Source organism: Solanum stenotomum, chromosome 5 (genome assembly GCF_019186545.1).
Source record: "Solanum stenotomum isolate F172 chromosome 5, ASM1918654v1, whole genome shotgun sequence".
Classification (NCBI taxonomy): domain Eukaryota; kingdom Viridiplantae; phylum Streptophyta; class Magnoliopsida; order Solanales; family Solanaceae; genus Solanum; species Solanum stenotomum.
The window spans coordinates 3,413,497-3,419,496 of record NC_064286.1 but is presented as its reverse complement, the minus strand read 5'-3'; the positions used below and the strand labels follow the sequence as shown (position 1 = coordinate 3,419,496).

The 6,000-nt window shown below is 37.9% G+C and overlaps 1 protein-coding gene and 1 pseudogene across 1 annotated transcript in view; both read right to left on the bottom strand.

The window, feature by feature from the left end:
• LOC125865693 (uncharacterized) overlaps nucleotides 1–5,271 on the bottom strand; it is a 10,473-nt pseudogene extending 5,202 nt beyond the window's left edge.
• The window catches only part of LOC125865692 (uncharacterized), a 30,454-nt gene that overhangs the window by 5,202 nt on the left and 19,252 nt on the right, over nucleotides 1–6,000 (bottom strand). The gene's annotated exons all lie outside the window — the stretch shown is intronic.

The window sequence follows — 6,000 nt, the reverse complement described above, 5'->3', positions numbered from 1 at the left end:
TTTTATCATCTCCAAAGTGCATTTTTGTCTAGGATTGTCTCGTTTTTGTGATGAGCTGTCTCTAACTTCCATTTAGAAACTTCTTTTTTTATTAGTTAAGTACATGTTTATCAAATATTAAAAGATGGATATGTTGAGTTGCAGGAAGAGATACGAGAAAAGTGATAGTTAACAAATTATTCATCTCAGAAACACAACACAAAGAAGGCAACAAACCAGAACAGATCTTAACAGAACAAACTTTCAACGAAGAATGCTAGACCAAAAGCCTTACCAGACAATTGGATGCACCCTCTGCGTTCTCTTTTGCTGTTTCAGGTATATCATTGCTAACATCTTCATTTGCATTGGCTTCACTTGTGGACTTGTGCTAAAGATAGAATACAAGTCAGCTACCACTGACATTATTTCCTTCAATACTGTCTAATTTAAAAGGTATCTGACCAAACATATAGAAGCTGCATAGAACTAACCTCTAACGTTGTGGAGAAACCGCCATTTTCTGGTTGGTTTTCGTTACTGGAAGACCTGTTTTGCTGAGATATCTCACTGCTGCCAATATTTACAGTATCTTTGGTATTGCTTATATCACTCAAGCTGAACTTACCACCATCACACTCATTCCCCTGCAACATTTCAAAATGTTTACAAATTCAATTTATGAGATACGATAATAACTTGAACAGCCAGTATGCCACATTCAGTGCGAACCATATAGTTGTAAGCTTATACTTTCATTGTTAATCACATTGGAAACTTGACCACAGTGATGTTAACTTGTTAACATAAAATGGCACAAAAAAAGAAATTTGTTGTAATTCTATTTCCTTCTTCTCGCCTACCTCCCCTCCCCCCCCCCCCCCAAATAAATTCTCCATTGTCAATTTGGTGATGACTACCAATTAATAAACCTCTCCTTAACCCAAACTACCTGACCTGGGTCAACCATACGAGTCCTCAATATGTTCCACTCTCTCGGGTATATTTTTCATTCCAAAAAGTATAAAAACAAATTGGGGGTTCTCTAACTAAAGGTTCTCTACTCACATTTATCCTTAGAAGACCTAATGTAACTACGGCAACAACAATCATGCCTTAATCCCAATTGGTGATGACTATGTCCAGTTAAAACCCAATGGAATATCAGTAATTAACCTGAGCTTTCAAAATTTATCAGAAGACTCACCAAGCTTACAACCTGCAGATAAAACAATGGATAGAAGCCTATATGCACCATCCAAGAATTTCATAAATGACCTGACCACAAGCCTTATGTGCCCGCCTTTTGTTTGTGTTGACTATAACAATAAAATGCAGAACAAGTACTCCACAAACCTACTACCTCTTCCTCCACTTTTTCTTACCCAGTAGCACACAAGACAACGAAATTCCCCACTATCACGGTTCTCATCACAATACTATCACAACACAGCATCCTCCCCAAAATTTAACAAAAAAAAGTTAGTCCCTCCATCCCATTTTATGTGGCAACATTTGACCGGGCATGGAGTTTAGGAAATAAATGAAGACTTTGAAATGTTTGCCAAATTGCCCCTTCAAAAAATAGTTATATTAAAAAGTAGACTCACTTTTCTCTCTCCTCATAAATGTATTGGAGTACTATTTTAAGATTAAGTGGGACCAACAAGGGTAAAGGAGAAATTGTACATTTAAATACTTACCATATAAGGAAATGTGACATTCTTTTTAGGACTGACCAAAAAGAAAATGGTGCCACATAAAATGGGACGGAGGGAGTATAATCTTGGCGTCCCCTCTTCCACCTCGGTAACATCATCCTCAGCATTGTCTGAGTACTCAAATATTCAGATACAACCTTCAGAGCCTGAGGGCCTCGTTAACGACTAAATGGGGGCAAATGTGTTTGTGATTTTGGGGCATCATTACATTTTTGGACAGCTAACTAGGTTCCCAGAAACAACCCTCTCTCTCACAACCATAATCATGGGCCAGCTCATTCCACAATCTTGTCTAGAAATTAAAACCGACACCTATTTCATGTTGAGCTATATATCATCTATAGGTCTAACTTATATTTAGAAAAGCCTATCCTGTGTGGAGTTGTAGACGGCTAAACAGGTCGGAGAACCTACCTTCTTTCTCACAAGTCACAACCATACTCGCAGGTAACATACCTTCACAATCTTATTTAGGATTAATTCCTTTTTGTGACGAGCTATCTTTCATCCACAGATCTAACCTATATTTAGAAAACCTTCTAAGATATAAATAGTTAACTACATGTTATAAAATATTAAACACTAGATATATAAGAGTTTCTGGAAGAACTGCTCACAATAAAGTCGTAGTTCACAATTTTTTATTTTATATCTTGGGATAAGGCACAAGTACCCCCGAACTATACCTGAAATCCTAGCGACAGACATAAACTTAACTTGGGTCGTATTAACCCTAAACTATTTTAAAATTGAATAAATGTCACCCTAAATGGTGATGTGGCATGATAACCAAATGAGTATCCGCTGTGTGTATTACACGCGCTTCACTTTTTTCTGTGTTTACTACACGCGCTTCACAATTTTTAAAGCATTAACTCTCTTTTTGTTTCCATTAAAATCCCTTTCTCTTTCTTCATTCTGAATCCATAGTTAGCTGCCATGTCATTTGTACCTCTTTTGTCATTAGTACTAGAACTAGGTCATCTTACAGATCTGGTTCTTTTCCACCTCAACTCGAATCGTTTTTGTGTTGAGATCTAGTTTTTCTAAGGAATGTAAAAATGGTGAGATTATGTGTTGGAATGCGAGGGTTTTTACTCCGATTGACGAGTGACAACCGGAGAAGACGTCGGAGAAACAGAAAGTTCATCCTCATTCTCAGCTCCTAACTTATCATCCACAACCTCATATTCGTATTCATTTCCACTAACATTCAAATAATCCTTCCCAAAAACCCCAATTCCCTAAAAACGCTTCTTCACTAAGCACCGAAGAATTATGAGTTACCACTTACCACAGCAGAAGCCAGAAAAGGACTGAAAGAAGACACGCCATGTCTAAGACGAACATGAAAGTGGAATTTTTCATTGGAGAAAGGAAGAGATAAAGGAGGGGTAGTAGTGGATCTTTGAGAAAGTTTGATCTCAGAAACACAAACTAAATAAGGTAAGTAACCCAGAAGTAGGTTTTCATGGAACCACTTCTCAACGACCGAAAGTCTTACCGGACAATTGGATGCACCATCTGTGTTCTCTTTTGCTGTTTCAGGAATCTCATTGCTGACATTGGCTTCAATTAGGGAGTTGTGCTAAAGAAATAATACAAGTCAGCTGACATAATCCAATCCAATACTTTATAAGACCACCAAGCATATAGAAACTGCATAAAACTAACCTCTAATGCTGTGGAGCCACCACCATTTTCTTGTTGGTTTTTATTACTAAAAGACTGTTTTTGCTGAGATAATTCATCAGTGCCAATATTTACTGCAGCTGTTGTATTGCTTAGACCACTCAAACAATCTTTACCACCAGCATCCTCATTCCCCTGCAATGTTTTATTGGATCCGTCATTCGAATTGGCTAAACATGAAGTCTGAAGTTCGGAGACTAATACCTGAAGATAGTAGACCCTAGTCAAACAGAATACTATTTCCGTTTATGATTACTTGGTGTGAATACAAACAGTAGGACTTTTCTAGAATAGACAGACTATTCTTTTTGTCTCTTCATTTCATGATATATATTCTGGTTCTATCTCATGTACTTCCTAGGTCTTTCCCCTATTCTCTCTCAACTTCCTGTTTGATTCTTATTGGTAATATTTTTTATTTTATTTTTATGACAGGGGAAACCACAACTGCTACCCTTTGCGTGCCCATTGAGTAAAAACTATGCTCCTAGGCAATAGCTCGCAAACCACACATGAGAGGTAACCTGTAACCCTTATTGGTAATATATTAAAAGATAAATTCTTCTTCTTATAGTAGATTGTGTTGGGGATTTCACAAATTGAGTCTTTGTCAGTTTCTGTGCTCCTAATTTTATACTAGAAGAGCTTGTTGAATCCTAGGATACACCTATTTCGGGTGAAGTACCTTAAGGACAGTCTTCTGACACGCCTCAAACTATGAGAATTCCCTATATAAGTGTTCATTATGAAGTATTTTTTGTAAAATTTCAGACATTTTTGACGAACAAAACAAGCAAGCAATTAGTTGACCCAAACTAACTAGGTCGACAATATGAATTCACTATCTGTTCCACTCTTTCGGGGCACATTTCATACTAATCTCTATAATACATAACACAAACTTAACAATAATGACAATGCCTTGATAAATCAATGGAATAACAGTAAATTACCTGAGCCTCCACCGATTTATTTGAAGATTCACTAGGCTTACCACCTGCGGACAAAACAATGGATGGAAGCCTATTAATATCCCATCCAAGAATTCGACAAATGACCTGACCAAAAGCCCTATGAGCCTGCCTCTTGTTCGATATAGTAATCGAATGCTGAACAAGACCCACACAATCCTTAAACCTCTTACTCCACCCTTTCTTACCAACCCCACTACACACAAGACAACTAAATTCCCCACCACTCTCACTGTTCTTCTCATAATACTCTCTCAACCCATTATCCTCCTCAAACAACTTCGTGAAAAAGTTCAAATTTTTCTCCCCCTTTTCCACTTCCATATCATCCTCATCTTCATCCTCATACATATCCTCCTCCTCATCATCAATTGAGTACTTCAAATACTCCGATACCACCTTCAGCGCCTGTTGCTGAGCCTGGTTCCCAGCAACCCTTGCCAATTCTTCAGCAGTGGGCAAATGGGGTTGCGTATTTGGTTGTGCAGTGAAACTGGGCCAGCCGGATTCAGTGACTGGAGACGATTCAGCAGGAGTTGGGAAAACCCATTCAACACCAGAATCTATTATAGCTTCCTTCAGCTTTTTGGATTTCTGCTTATTTCTTTTCTTGAACTGAGTAGAACCGGAGGGTTGTAGACTCACTGGGGTTTGGGGGTGGACATGGGGGTGGGGGGGACCTTGATGCCATAAAGAATGGAGGTAGTGAACTTCTTGTATTAATCTCTGCTCATCGTATCGATTGATTGGAAAATTTGACATTTTTGAACTATTTGAGCAAAAGGATTTTGGCTAGTACTGTAGAAACGCCGGGGACCGAAGGGTTTAGGGCAAAATCTCCGGTTCCGGTGAAGAAAAATGGGTTCTTGAAGGCAGAATGCGGGAACTGAGAAAGGAATTTTGGGCTGCTGTTATTAACTAAACAAAGAGTGGTTAAGGAAAAAAAATTAGGTCCAAACTTGACTTTTTTTTTTTTTTTGGTTTTCACCCATTGTTGTTGGAGTGTGCATTGGAGCACCAACAAAATTTGGATGCGTCCGAATTTAGTCGGGGCTCTCCAAACAGCGGGTGGAAAACTAAAAAAAAAAAAATCAAGTTTGGACCTAAATTGTTTTCCTTTTTTTTCTTGGAGTTTTGGGCTGCTGTTAATTAACTAAACAAAGAGTGGTTAAGGAAAAAAAAAATTAGGTCCAGACTTGACTTTTTTTGTTTTTTTTGGTTTTCACCCATTGTTGTTGGAGTGTGCATTGGAGCACCAACAAAATTTGGATAGGTTCGGATTTAGTCGGGGCTCTCCAAACAGCGGGTGGGAAACTAAAAAAAAAAATCAAGTTTGGACCTAAATTGTTTTCCTTTTTTTTCTTTTTTGCTTAACCACTCTTTGTTTATTTAATTTCCAGCAACCCAAAATCCTCCTTTTCAGTTCTCGATTTTTGCTTTCAAAAATTCATTATTTTATCGGAATTGGAGATTTCGCTCCAAACCCTTCAGTTTCCGGCAATTCTTCGACATTTTTACAGTATCAAACGAAACCCTTTTGCTCAAATAGTTTAAAAATGTCATGTTTTCCAATGAATCGTTACGATGAGCAGAGACTAATACAAGAAGATCACTATCTCCATTCTTTATAGCATCAA